Source organism: Nicotiana attenuata, unplaced genomic scaffold, assembly GCF_001879085.1.
Source record: "Nicotiana attenuata strain UT unplaced genomic scaffold, NIATTr2, whole genome shotgun sequence".
Classification (NCBI taxonomy): domain Eukaryota; kingdom Viridiplantae; phylum Streptophyta; class Magnoliopsida; order Solanales; family Solanaceae; genus Nicotiana; species Nicotiana attenuata.
In genome coordinates, this window is record NW_017676071.1 from 22,413 (window position 1) to 38,213 (window position 15,801).

The 15,801-nt window shown below is 39.8% G+C and overlaps 1 pseudogene; it reads left to right on the forward strand.

The window, feature by feature from the left end:
* The first annotated feature begins 6,762 nt into the window (after positions 1-6,762).
* On the forward strand, positions 6,763-15,522 carry LOC109220723 (annotated as a pseudogene).
* The last annotated feature ends 279 nt before the right edge of the window (positions 15,523-15,801 follow it).

The following is a 15,801-nucleotide window of genomic DNA, read 5'->3' on the forward strand; positions in this document are numbered from 1 at the left end:
AAAGGCGTATTAACAAGAGCATTATAACAAAACATCACTTGAACACTTGAGAATTCACTTCAAGCATTCAAGCATTCTGCAAACAGTGAACTTAATTCTCAAGAGCCTGAAGAACAAAGTAAAATGCTACTACGGACCAGTTCCTAAATCTAGTATTTTGTTGTCCTTAGTTGAGTTGTAACTTTGTAATTTTTCTTATTGTAATTCCTAAATAGCTTAGCTAGAAGCGTCACTTAGGAACCCCTTTGTAAAATCATAAATCCTCTAAGTTTGTGTCGTTACTAGAGTTAGTCATGAGTTGAAGTCTTTGTAATAGGTGTATTGCAAAGTGGCTTGTAATAGGTATATTACGAGTTAGTGAGGGATTAAAAGTTTAATTCATAGATTGCATAGGTTGTAATCTGAAAGTTGCTCATAGTGAAGTTTAAATCCTACTAGTGTAGGTCATGGTTTTTTATCCCCTTGAGCAGGGATTTTTCCACGTAAAACTCCCTGTCTTATTTACTTACTGTTTTCTTAGCATTCTCAATGGAAACTCATAGAGGACCTGGTACTCTATAGTTTGGTGAACTCATATAAATTATCAATTGGTATCAGAGCGGGTTCTTTCTAAAAGGTTAACACCTAGAAAGGATCTCAATGGCTACTCCACCTAGCTTTGAGGAAGGACAATCAACCTACAGACCTCCTAGATTCAATGGTCAGTATTACGGCTGGTAGAAGACTCGTATGCATGATTTTATAATGGTATAAGACTCAGAGCTGTAGTACGTCATTTGTGATGGTCCAAGTTCCTATGAAGAAGCTTGGAGAATCTGGACCAATGGTGCCACAAACCAGAAAAGAATACAGCGATATTGACAGAAAAGTTGTTGAATAGAACTTTCGTGCCAAGTAGATCTTGGTATGTGGTATAGGACCTGATAAGTACAATAGAATCTCAGCCTGTCAATCTACCAGGGAAATATGGGAAGCATTGCAAACGGCACATGAAGGAACTACTCAGGTCAAACAATCCAAGATTGACATGCTCACGACCAAGTATGAGCTTTTCAGGATGAAGGATAATGAGTCTATACAAGATATGCACACTAGATTCACATCTATCATAAATGAGCTTCTTTCACTGGGAGAAGCTATTCCTAGAAACAAGCTTGTAAGGAAGGTTCTCAGTGTTCTACCTAGCTCTTGGGAGAGTAAGGTGAATGCCATCACTGAAGCTAAAGATTTACAAGCTCTAACCATGGATGAGCTGATTGGAAATCTGAAGACATACGAGAAGAAAAGAAGGAAAGACAGTGAAAGAAGAGAGCCAAAGAAAGAGAAGAACCTGGTGCTCAAGGCTGAAAACAATGACTCAGGTGAAGAAGATAGTGATATGGCTTATCTCACTAAAAGATTTCAAAAGATGGTTCGAAGAAATAGTGGTATACCTAAAAAGGGAAACTCCAGCAAACCAAAGAACTATGAACTCTGCCACAAGTGTGGAAAGCCAGGACACTTCATCAAAGATTGTCCTCTCCTAAAGCAAGAACACTCCAAGTATAATCCTGAAAAAACAGCCAAGAGGAACCTGGTTCCTGACAAGCACTTCAAAAGTAAGAGATATGCTGACAATATGGTGAAACAGGCTCTTGCAGCATGGGGAGACTCCTCTAGTGAGTCTGAAGATGAAAATGATGCAGGTGACAGCTCCATGATGACAGTTGAAAGTGAGGAAAATGAATATGATTCAATATTTGCTTTGATGGCCAAATCAGATGATGATGAAGACGATGACAGCAGTGAGGTAAATTTCAGGGATGTTTAGAGAAATCTGAAATCCTACTCTCCTAAGAAACTCATGTTTTTAGCTAGTGTACTGATTGATGCCTATCATGGTCTTGTGGAGGATAAGGATGCCTTGACCTTAGAGCTAGGAGAACCTGAACAAACTAGAGATGATCTGGTGGTGTGTGTAGGTTATCTCAAGGAAACCATTTGTGAGTTGGAGAAAGAAAATTTGTTTTAACCGAAAAAATTGCTAACATAGAACATAAAAGAGATGACTTAGTGGTGGTAGCTGTTGACCATAAGGAAACCATTGAGAACTTCAGTAAAGAAAGGAGGCCTTAGTGAAGGGAGTGACTGAAATTGAGGAAGAAAGAGATGACCTCTTGGTAGTGATTGCAGACCTGAGAGAAATAATAGAGGGACTAGGAACTGAGTATAAACCTGGAAATTCTGGAAAAGGAAAAGAGGTAGCCAGTGAGGAACACATTAGGCTTGAAGATGAGTTGAAGACTCTGAGAACTAGCCTGTGTGTTGAAACTGAGAAAAACAAGCATCTCCAAACTGAACTGGAAAGAGTAAAAAATGATCTTGAAAAGTCCCTAAAGTGGACCTGGTCCTCAGAAGCTATCACTGTCATATATGCCAATAATAGTGGAAACGGGTGGGGAATAGGGTTCCAAATGGAGAAAACCCCTTACAACCCCCATAGCAAGTATTTTACTGTACCGGATAACTGGTTGTGTACCAACTGTGGGAACAATGGGCATTTTAAGGAAAATTGCCAAGCCAGGGTCCAGTCTATTCAGAAAAACAAAGTGTTTGCTAAAAATGTAACTTCTAAAAGAGGACCAGGTGCCACTCACAAAAAATGCATATTACCTGCATGGACTAAGAGAGCTCTTATTCACCCCCTTGCCTACTACAAGGGACCCAAATTTGTTTGGGTTCCTAAAACTAACTCTTGATTTCCTTGTGCAGGGAACAGTGAAAGGAAGTAGTCTGCAATGGTTCATGGATAGTAGATGTTCAAAGCACATGACTGGGAACACCATGGACTTCCTTTCACTAAAAGCCTTGCAAAGAGGGAGTATATCCTTTGGCAATGGGAAAAAGGGGTACATTCTTGGAGTTGGAAAAGTCGGGAAATCACTCACTCACTCTATTGAGAATGTGTAATATGTCAATGGTCTTAACTAAAGTCTCTTGAGTGTCTCTCAGATATGTGATAAAGGAAACAAGGTGGAGTTCTTGTCCAAAATATGTACAGTTACTAATCTGGAAACTGGTGAAGTGTTACTTGTGGCCAAGAGATAAAAGAACATCTATGTTGCTGATTTCGAGTCTATACAAAGTGGTGATATGAGTTGTCTGAAAGGTGTTGATGATGATGCTGAACTCTGGCACAGAAGATTAGGGCACGCAAGCTTCTCTCTTCTGAATAAAGTAATTCAGAAGGACCTGGTCTGTGGTCTGCCCATGTCAAAGTTCAAAGTGCAGAAAGTGTGTGATGCTTGTGCTAGAGGAAAGCATGTGAAGCCCTCTTTTAAGCCTATAAAGGATGTCAGCACCTCAAAACCACTCGATCTTCTTCATATGGATCTATGTGGCCCCATGAGAGTGCAAAGTAGGGGAGGAAAAAGATACATCTTTGTGATAGTGGATGACTACTCCAGATTCACATGGACTCTGTTTCTCAAAACAAAAGATGAAACCTTTGAGGTATTTGTGGCCTTTGTGAAGAAAATCCAGGTGAAGATGGAGTCTAGAGTAGCATGTATCAGATCAGATCATGGAACAAAATTTGACAATGTCAAATTTGATGAGTTCTGTAATGAAAATGGCATTACCCACAACTTCTCAGCTCCAAGAACTCCCCAGCAAAATGGAGTTATGGAAAGGAAGAATAGAACTCTGGAAGAAATGGCAAGAACTATGCTGATCGACAGTGGGATTGCAAAGATCTTCTGGGTTGAATCTGTCAACACTGCCTGCTACTTGGTGAACAGGTGCATGATCAGATCTCTCTTGAACAAAACTCCCTATGAGTTGTTGAATGGAAGGAAACCCAAGCTGACTCACCTAAGAACATTTGGGTGCAATTGCTATGTTCTCAACAATGGAAAGGATCAACTTGGTAAGTTTGATGCCAAGAGTGATGAAGGAATCTTTCTAGGGTACTTTTCTCAAAGCAAAGCTTACAAGATTTACAACAAGCAGACTCAATGTGTTGAGGAAAGTGTTCATTTCATCTTTGATGAGTCCTATCCCTCTTGTGAGAAAAGTACCAAGGATGATCAAGATGGAGAGCCCTTACTGGTTCCAGGTGAAGTCATTGACATGACAAATGGAAAGGAAGATATGATAAGCCAAGTGAAGACAATGCTGCCTCTTCCTCAAGAGAACCTGGTCCTTAATTACAACTACTAAAGCTGAAGAAAGAGTGGCTGATGCAGTGTAGGGTACTCCACAAGTACCGGAGAGAAGAACACAAGGTAACCAGTCAAATATACCTTGCTCCTCTATAAATAAACCTCAAATGTCAAACTGGAACCACAAAAGCTCTCATCCTCTTGACAACATAATTACCCCTCTAGATTCTGGAGTGCAAACCAGATCAAAAGCCAGAAATTACTTGCCTTCTCAGCCTTTCTTTCCCAAATAGAACCCAAAAATATCAAGGAAGCCTTCAAAGATGCATATTGGATTACATATGCAAGATGAGCTGCATTAGTTTGAAAGGAACAATGTATGGCACCTGGTACCTAGGACCTCAGATCGAACCATTATAGGAACCAAGTGGGTATTCAGAAATAAGCTTGATGAACATGGAAACACTACAAGGAATAAGGCCAGGCTAGTGGTTCAAGGTTACAATCAGGAGGAAGGGATTGATTATGATAAGACGTCTGCTCTGGTTGCTCGCATGGAAGCTATTAGAATCTTAATCGCCTTTGCATCTCATATGGAATTCACTATGTTCCAAATGGATGTCAAAAGCGCATTTCCAAATGGAATTCTTAAGGAAGAAGTCTATGTAAAGCAACCTCCAGGTTCTGAATGCCGTGAACACCCTGAATATGTGTTCAAACTGGACATAGCATTGTCTGGGTTGAAGCAGGCTCCTCGAGCTTGGTATGAAAGGTTGTCAAAGTTACTCTTAGAAAATCGTTTTACAAGAGGGAAATGGACAACACCTTGTTCCTGAAGAAACGAGGAAGGAACTTGCTCATTGTTCAAGTCTATGTTGATGATATCATTTTTGGGGCAACAACTGATTCTCTGTGTGAAGAATTTGCAAAACTCATGGGAAGTGAGTTTGAAATGAGCATGATGGGGGAGCTGAATTTCTTCTTGTGTCTTCAAGTGAAGTAGTCCGCGAAGGGTACGTTCATTTGTCAGCAAAAATACATCAAGGAGCTCTTGAAGAGGTTTGATATAGAAGCATCAAAAGTGATAGACACTCCCATTGCTACGGCTACTCGACTCGACTCGACATGGATGAAAGTGGATCTCCTGTGAATCAAACTATGTATAGAGGCATTATTGGGTCTCTTCTCTATCTCACTACCAGCAGACCCGATATTATCTTTAGTGTGGGGCTACGTGCAAGGTTTCAATCAAATCCCAAGGAATCTCATCTGAAGGCTGCTAAAAGAATTTTGAGATACCTTAAGGGAACACAGGAGCTGGTCCTCTCCGTTCTTCACAGACCATAGTCCTCCATTATAATCTCTCCGAAGATATTTCTCTCTATCTCTTCAATGGCTGACACAAACCCCGAAATTCCTCCCTCCGTCGTCACTAACACTGAAAAACCCAGTGAGCCCTTTATCCTCGATGAGTCATTTGTAACTATCCATGTCCTCATCACTGATATCACCCCTAACCCAGATTTCTCGTCACCCTCCAATTCTAAGGCGACTATCTCAGAACCCCCTAAAGTCGTTGATCCTTCTTCTCTACCTTCTGATATTCCTATTGATCAAGGGAAAAGTGGAGAACAGGGTAAAAGTGCTAAGGTCACAGAGGTTTCCGCCATTGTTGCTTCAGATTCTGTGGTGGCCATAGAGCCTATTGAGGATGAAAATTTAGCGACCATCTTTGTGGTATCTGCTGATGGAGTCTTACATGAGATAATTTCTGGTGCACCCATGTCTCAGAGGAACGAGACATAGGGACTGATGGGAGAAGGAGCCATGGTCGCTATTGAAGGGTCTGCACAAGCAGAAACTATTGGGCCCTCTCGTGCGTAACCTAACCCCTCTTCGGTAGGAAACAGGTTAGGGTTCTCACTCCCATGCCAGTTCTGCTCCTGCATCCCCTCCTCCATTTTCTGTTGAGCCCTTGGACATTCTAGTCCCTAAGATGAGGTCTAGTGATGAGGAGGATCAAGACAACATTGCTCTTGATGCTTTCATAGTCAAGCGAAGGGTAGTGTCCACTCCTGAGTCTTCTACCAAGCGACCTACTACTAGGTTGCAAGCAAAGGCAGCCTATGACTCTGCCCTTCAAAAGAGCAGAAAAAGCAGTAAGAAGAAAAAGAGGAGACTGGTGAAAGACAATGACATAGTTTGTGACAAGGCTATCCCCGTGGTGGAAGTTGAGGAGGACACAACAGAGGAACCTAGTTCCTTAGTGAGAAGGTCCCAGAAGAAGAAGCAATTTGTTTTAGTAGAGAATGTTACAACCCTCACTTCAAAATTGAAGGATGTTGTGAGTGAGCCCTCTGTTTCTGATGAGGATGTGTTGGTCAAGTTAAAGGGAAAAGAAAAGTCAAGTGGTATGAAGTCTGGCAAGAGAAAGTCGGAACCCATTAAGGAACCTGGTTCTGTGAAAAAGATGAGGAGTGAAACTAGTTCTGCTTCAGAACGATTAAGGCACCAAAAGGTCCTGCTGGGTCGCACTTTTGACCCAGCAATTTCTAATATGGCTGGTATGTGACAAGTCCTTGCAATGGTTGAGTTTCAATGATGGGGGCATCTGTTCCAAATGGATGCACCCAAAGTGTATGAGGATGAGGTTCAAAGCTTTTATGCCAGCCTCTTTCCTGTTGATACCGACTATATATGTGCTTTGCTGAATAAGGTGGACATTGTGTTTGATGTGAGTCTGCTTGGGGATATTCTTAAAGTCCCTATGGTTGTTGTGTCTAGTGTGAAAGATGCGTGTGGGTATAACTTCCGGAATGCTGTGGTAAAGGATAATACGAACCAAAAGGGGGACCAGATTCACAAGAAGGCTTTACTCCCTATTTATCAGTTGCTCTTTGAGTTGGTGAACAAAGTTCTGCTGCCTTGCACAGAGAGGAGGTCCATGACTTCCAAGTCTGACCTGTTTTGTCACGACCCGGATTTCCCACCCTCGTGGTCGTGATGGCGCCTACTCGTGGTAACTAGGCAAGCCAAGAACCTTTACAAACATTAACCTATCTTGTTTTATACATGATTAAACAATTAAATTATCAATGAATAAGCAGTTAAAAAGACAAAGAAAAGTAAAATTTAGCGGAAGTCTGAACTAAACATAGAAACAACGTCTAGAAAGCCAATACATGTCTCTACCCAGCACCTGGTGTCACAACAATACACGGACTGTCTAGAATTACTACAAATAAGAGTTTGAAATAATGGATATAGTCTGTCTCGAATACAAATGTCTATAGAACATGAAAACTGAAAGAAGAGACGCCGGGCCTGCGGACGCCAGCAAGGCTACCTCGGAGTCTCGTGGACTGAAGGTCGGCTCCCTAACTACTGCTGTGCACCGTAAGCTGCTCCGACACCTGGATCTGTGCAAAAGAGCACAGAGTGTAGCATCAGCACAACCGACCCCATGTGCTGGTAAGTGCCTAGCCTAACCCCGGCGAAGTAGTGACGAGGCTAGACCGGACTACCACATAAACCTGTGCAGTTATATATACATCTACAGCGGTAAAATAACAAGAATAAACATTTTTAAATGGGAAGGGAACATGCTTCGGGGATAACAGATAATACAGAAATTCAAGAGAATAATAAGGAACATCAATAAATTAACTCTAACACGGATAAAGGAAATAAAAGCAGATTTCACTGTTAGTACACATCTCGTTGCAGGCGTGCAACCCGATCCCATTCCTCAATGTTTTCGTGGTAGGCGTACCACCCGCTCCCATTTCATCAAATCTCGTGGTAGGCGTACCACCCGCTCCCATTTCATCAATATCTTGTGGTAGGCATACCACCCGCTCCCATTTCATCAATATCTTGTGGTAGGCGTACCACCCGCTCCCATTTCAATCAATATCTTGTAGTATGCGTACCACCCGCTCCCATTTCATCAATATCTTGTGGTAGGCGTACCAACCGCTCCCATTTCAATCAATAACTTGTGGTAGGCGTACCACCCGCTCCCATTTCAATTCAACACAAAGTCACAATAAAATTTCGGGAAGGAAAACAAAGCAATATAATAATAATTTCCCGGTAAGGGAACAACAATATCAAAATAACCATCCCGGCAAGGGAGAATCAGCTATAACCAAGTCCTAGCTCAAATCTTACTCAGCTCGATTAATACCAGTACTCAAGCATAAATAAAGTCCACGAGAATAGACTAAATCTCTACTCAATATCCAGAATCATCAATTTAATGCATCCAAAGTGTCATTTAAGAACACAACAACTATCTATTTAAGACTCACGGTCATGCTCGACACCAACATATAGATACTCGTCACCATGCCTATACGTCATACTCAACAAGAAGGAATTAGCAAATAAGACTCAACTCCTAGTCCCTCAAGCTAGGGTTAAACCAAACACTTACCTCAATGCCTTGAATACAACTCAAGCCTCAATTATAGCTTTACCCCGCGATTCCACCTCCAATTCGCTCGTATCTAATCACAAATTACTTAATTACATTAATAAACACTAAATGAATCAACTCCAATGCATGAAAATGAGTTTTCCCAAGTTTTACCCAAAAAGTCGAAAATTGCCCCCGGGCCCACGTGGTCAAAACCCGAGGTTCGAACCAAAACCCGATTACCCATTCCCCCACGAACTCAAACATGTAATTTGTTTTGATATCGGATCTCAAATTGAGGTCCAAATCCCCAATTTTTGAAAAACCTAGGTTCTACCCAAAACACCCAATTTCCCCCATGAAAATCTTTAATTTTAGGTTGAAATCATGTTAAAAGATGTAAATGATTGAAAGAAATGAGTAAAAACTAACTTACAATTGATTTGGAAGAAGGTTTGTTCTTGAAAAATCGCCCAAAGGAGTTGTGTTTTGAAAATGGTGTAAAAATGACTTAAAAATTGACTAAGTATAGAAAATGCAGGTTGCAGATATGGGAATTGCGAACAGGGGTTCGCAATTGCGAACCCCGACCTCTGCAGATGTGGGAATTGCGAAACGGGGTTCGCATTTACGAACCCTTCTGAAATCCCAAAGTTTCGCATTTGCGAAACAATAGTCGCATTTGCGACTTCGCAATTGCGAAGAAGAGATCGCATTTGCGATCACGGAGGATTTAGGCGGGCATCGCATTTTCCATTCATGGCTCGCATTTTCGAGCTCCCATTTGCGAGACTGGCTTCGCAAATGCGAAGCCTCCAGATCAGAACACACCAGCTATTTTTCAAAGTCCAAAAATGCACACGTGGCCTATCCAAAACTCGCCCAAGCCCTCAGGGCTCCAAACCAAATATACACACAACCTCAAAAACATTCTACGGACTTATTCGTGCGATCAAATCGCCAAAATAACATCTTAAACATCGAATTAAACCTCAAAATCCATGAATTCTTTCAAACTTCATAAAACATCAAATTTTCCAATTTAAGTCCGAATCACGTCAAACGACGTCTGTTTTCAACCAAATTTCACAGGAAGGACTTAAAACATATATAAGACCTGTACCGGGCGCCGGAACCAAAATACGGGCCCGATACCATCGCTTTCTAATCAAATTTCATTTCTAATTTCCTTAAAAATTTCAGAAAATAATTTTACAAAAAAATTCATTCCTCGGGCTTGGGACCTCGGAATTCGATTCCGGGCATACTCCCAAGTCCAATATTTTCCTAGGGACCCTCCGGGACCGTCAAATCACGGGTCCGGGTCTGTTTATCCAAAATGTTGACCAAAGTCAAATTTATTCATTTTAACATCAAAATTTAGCATTTTTCATAGAATTTCACATTTAAGCTTTCCGGCTACGCGCCCGGACTGCGCACGCAAATCGAGGCAACTCTAAATGAGGTTTTCAAGGCCTCAGAAGCACAGAATTCATTTAAAACAGGTGATGACCCTTCGGGTCGTCACATGTTTCTAATGGAACAACTGGATGGCTTTACCCTTGTGAACCTACCTGCTATCATGATCGAACATATGCAGAAGGTAGCAACCTTCAAGAATGGAAATCATGGTCTTCCATATGGGTTTCTACTTACTCAAGTGTTTAAGTTTTTCAAAGTGCCACTGGGCAAGGCAAGGTAGGAACCAAGAAGCAGACTTTTTCTCAAACAAGTTTGGAAAAGTGTGAGTGCATCGAGAAGAATGGGGTGTTCGGCAATTCATCAACAATCTCACAGCTCATTAGTGCCCAAACTAGTGCAACTGAGGAAATTCGCAGGTTGAAGGCTAGGAATGCTATCCTGGAAGGTCAGCAGGCCCAAGGGGCTCTAGAGTCAAGTGAGGAAGCGGTTCGTTTGACAAAAGAAAATGTTGATCTCAGGGCACAAGTGGAGAACCTGAAGCAGAACTGCTCAATGAGCAAAAGTCAGCCAATGCCCGAATAGACCTAGTTCTCCAAACTCTTGCTGCAGCTTCCAAGCCCTATACTCCTAGTGCCCCCTAAGCAACCCTTTCAGTCACCAGTTTCTAGATTGTCTATTTTTGTCTTTATGACTTGGCGAATGTTTTTGTTTCTTTTGTTTTGATGTGGATGGGATGTATCAGTACTGCTCCCAATTCCAACAGTCCAATTTTGCCTTTGCTTTTTAAGCACAGGCATATGTTTTACATATAAAAACTATCCTCTTTTGTTATCTCAATGCTTATATTCTCTGTTTCTCTTCTCTATCATGTTGTGTGCACATATGTGGCATGAGTTAGCTAGGCTAGACTTCTTTATGTTGTTTGCTTGCTTGTGTATTCTTAATGATGTCAAAAGGGGGAAGTATAATTGAAACAGGGATCTGATTAAGGAGGAAGCATAAAGTCAGGGGGAACTTATGAAGTTCCTGTTACCTCATCTGGTTATTTCTGCTCTAATCACATGTTATCAATGTCTAAGTTTGTCATCATCAAAAAGGGGGAAATTGATGGGGTTTCAATGTCTTTGCCTTATGTTTTGATGATCTAACAAACTTACTATCAAGAACCAGATAGGGAACCTAACACACTTAGTACACATTGCAAATGAACGGATTCCAGCCAAAACACCAGCAAATGTGGACTGCTGCAAGTGTAGAAAATAGAGAAACAAGACAGGGACCTGATCCCTTATGTTTCCCTGACAGCAGTATGAAATTCAACTGTGCACAGCTGGAAAGTGACTGCCACAGGAACAGTGCGCACAGTGCAGCAGTTTTGCAGTCACTTGTTCTTTGACCAACCAAGTGCTTACATCATTCAACTAATGTCATCAAAGGTGTATTAACAAGAGCATAACAAAACATCAGTTAAACACTTGAGAATTCACTTCAAGCATTCAAGCCTTCTGCAAACAGTGAACTTAACTCTCAAGAGCCTGAAGAAGCGAAGTAAAATGCTACTACGGACCAGTTCCTAAATCTAGTATTTTATTTTCCTTAGTTGAGTTGTAACTTTGTAATTGTTCTTATTGTAATTCCTAAATTGCTTAGCTAGAAGTGTCACTTAGGAACCCCTCTGTAAAATCATAAACCCTCTGTGTTTGTGTCGTGACTAGAGTTAGTCATGAGTTGAAGTCTTTGTAATAGGTGTATTGCAAAGTGACTTGTAATAGGTGTATTACGAGTTAGTGAGGGATTAAGAGTTTAATTCCTAGATTGCATAGGTTGTAATCTGAAAGTTGCTCTTATTGAAGTTGAAATCCTACCAGTGTAGGTCGTGATTTTTTATCCCCTTGAGTAGGGATTTTTCCACGTAAATCTCCTTGTCTTATTTACTTACTATTTTATTAGCATTCTCAGTAGAAACTCATAGAGGACCTGGTACTCTATAGTTTGGTGGACTCATATAAACTATCATAATCATTAACATGCTATCATCCACTTTTACTACTAACTGTTGCCGCCATTCATCATTATTCAACTACCACCATTCACCACCCACAATCACATACCATCCTCAATCACAACCACTACCACTGAATCATCGCAATCAACCACCACCATCACTAGGCACTTGTTACAATTCATCATCACTAACCACCATTATCACACACCCACAGTCACAATGATACCACATCAGCCATCATTATATATCGCAAACCATAGCTATCAGTCACCGCCACCATAGCCAGTATACTTGAACGTGCTGTAGAGTTTGAGAATATTATGGTTGGTCATGAAAGCGAGTTCGAGATGATGCAGGATCAACTTGCATGAGGATCAAGTGAACTAGAAGTTGTCTCTATTATAGGGATGGGTGGCATCGGCAAGACAACTTTAGCTAACAAAATTTGTTGTGATCCATTTATTATGTCTCGCTTTGACATTCGTGCAAAAGTTACTATCTCACAAGAGTATTGCATGAGAAATGTACTAGTAGGACTACACCAGTGGAGGCCGAATACTCTTAACCACTCGGAATGTAGAGGTGGCTGAATATGCTAGCTCAGGTAACCTTCCTTGTCAAATGAGCCTTTTAGATTTTAATGAAAGTTGGGATTTACTGCACGGAAAGGTCTTTGAGAAAGATTGGTTCTCTCCTGAATTTGAAAAAAATGGAAAACAAATTGCATCAAAATGCAGAGGATTACCTCTAGCAATTACTGTGATTGCTGGACTTCCCTCCAAAATTGGTAAAGCATTGGACGAGTGACAAAGTGTTGATGAGAACGTAAGTTCAATGATCAGCACTGATGTTGACGTCCAATGCATGAGAGTGCTTGCTTTCAGCTACCATCACTTACCACATCACCTAAAAGCATGTTTTCTGTATTTTTCAATCTTCCCAGAGGAGGCAGAGATTAATGTCGATAAACTCTTGGTATTATGGGAAGCAGAGGGATTTTTGAAGGTAGAATAGATGAAAAGCGTAGAAGAAGTGGCAGAAAAATATCTAAAAGATCTAATAGATAGAATTTTAATTTCCATCCACCATGTGACAGGTGATGGACGTATCAAGTTTTGTAGAATGCATGATGTGATCTGTGAACTCTGCTTGAAAGAAGCTTGAAACATGAGTATTGTGAATTTTATTGGAGAAAAGAATGATCAAAATCCATGTGCACAATCTATGCATTGTTCCTCAAATAGTCGAGGTCGGACCAATCCTCAATTGAACTACCGTATTATTGTGAAAAAATTGGCTAGATGTCCTAATAATGAGGCTCGTTCTATTTTTTTCCAATAGTAAGTCAGGTTTCATGTCAGAGTTGTTGCCTTTCAAACTAGTAAGAGTACTAGATCTTACTTTAATGAACTTTATTGTTTTTTCATTGGAATACTTGATCTAATTCACTTGAGATACCTAGCTTTGCGTCTTTCTCCTACCGTGCATTATTATCTAGGAAAAGAGAGTCCCTCATCGATAGACATTCCTCCTTCCATATCTAGACTATGTTATTTGGAAACTTTTATTCTTGGTCAGCCACATTACGAGGCCCCACGACATCCTCTGATATTACCATCGGAAATTTTGACTATGCCACAACTGAGGCACCTCTATTTGGGCTGGAATTACTTGCATTATCATGAGCTTACAGAGAGTAGCTTGGTTCTCAAAAATTTGCAACGTCACTCATGTTGAAATCCTTGGTATTGTACAGGATCTTTCTTCAGACTATTTCCCAATTTAAAGGAGTTGCAAATATGGGGTGTTGAAGAATACTTTCGTAGTCGCAAAGACCTCTATGATTTTCGTTGCTTAGATCAACTCGAGGAATTGGAGTTTCTTATGTCTCATCTACATTATCATGCTTGTTTTCTAGAAAGCATTACGCCTTCGGGTGCTAATATTCCACAAGATCCTGTGAGGTTTCTGAAAATGCCACGTCCATCTCCTACACATGTTGTTCCACCTTTGCTCCTACTCCAGATGCTTTTTCACAAAACCTAAAGACATTAACTTTTTATAGGACTTTTTTGTAGTGGAAGGATTTGAGTATTGTTACTCCCTCCGGTTCACAATAAGTGTCCAATTTACTTTTAGAAAATACTAAATTCTATACAAAAATACCTACTATGACTAAACTACCCCTAATTAAACATTTAATGTGAGGATTAAGAAAACTTTTTAAGGATATGTACATAGGGGTTATTTTGTAAAAACAAATTGAATTCTTTCTTGATTACATAACTGGACACTTATTTTGAACCAAAATGAAAAAGTAAATTGGACACTTATTGTGAACCGGAGAGAGTAGTAAATTGCCCAAACTCGAGGTTCTTAAACTAATAGGTGGTGCCTGTAAAGGAAAAGAGTGGCAAGTAGTAGACCATGGTTTTCCTCGCTTGAAGTTCTTGTACCTGGAAGAAGTGCTTTTTGAGTACTGGCGACACGGTTGTCATCACTTTCCCTGCCTTGAACGACTAGTTATTAGACATTATTGTTATTTGGATTCAGTCCCTCAAGATTTTGCAAATATAACCACACTTTCTCTTATTGATGTAAGTGGGTGTGCAGAATCTGTTGGCCAAGCAAATTCAACAGGACATGCAAGACAACTATGGTTGTTCCTCCATTGTGGTCCTTATAGTAAGACATCTTCTTCCTTAAATTTAATTCTTATATCATTCATTTACTTTAAACCATTATCTTTACACAAATAGTCAGTCGTATTTATTGTTTACTTTTTTTAGCCATATACATAGATTAATATATTGATTATACACATATAATACATATATTATACATCCTCCGACTACTTTAGTTTAAGTGGTTGAGTGGACAGCTATTTGGGTTAATATTTCTTTAAATTAACATTTTATTGAAATCTTTGTAGAGATCATTTTTGTCTCATTAACCAATCACTAATTAGTTGGATCTCCTTAATAAGTACATATTAGGGGAAACTACTCTTAATATTTTGTTTTTCGTTCGATCTCCTTAAGTCATGTGTTCATTCAATAACTGAACTTCTGTAACCATTTCAATCACAAATCGTGTTAAATGATGTGAGTTGTAATGAAATTAAATTTTATTTATTGAGTCACAGTGTAACAGGATTTGATGTAAATTTTATTGAATTTTCTATATTTTAATTGTGAAGACGATCTTTTAATTTGACCAAGTTATTGTACATAACCGTACTTGATTCTATCGTCCATGGCATTTTCTTCTTTTTTTTCCTCAAAAAAGAAAAACATCAGATAGGTAGAAAAACATCCTTCATGATTTTTGCTACTTAAATCAGCTCGAGATATTGAAATTTTAGATTAAAAAGTTCTCTTATATAACAGGGATCCGTGCTCAAGCATAAATTGGAAGAGGAAGAGGAAGAGAAAGACGACAAAGAGGAAGACAATGAAGAAGAGGCAGAGGAAGAGGCTTTGATCTTTCTCAAGATTAATAAAATTAAAATTAGTCATGATTATACTTCCTAGATTTCGCCATCAATATTATCTCGCCATCAAGAAGATATACTGTCTTGAGAATCTGATCTTTATTTGAACCACTAAGTTTAATTATACCTTTTCCGTATTATATAATCGTTTTATGTATAAATAGAAATAGGAAGTAAGTGTTTTTTTTTTTTAAAAAAAAAAAAGATAACATACAATTGAGTTGCAAGCCATCGAAATTCATCCTACCCCAATGCTAAAAATTTAGAAAGGAAAAAAAAAAGGAAGGAGATGGCCACTCAAACATGTGACTTTTGGATC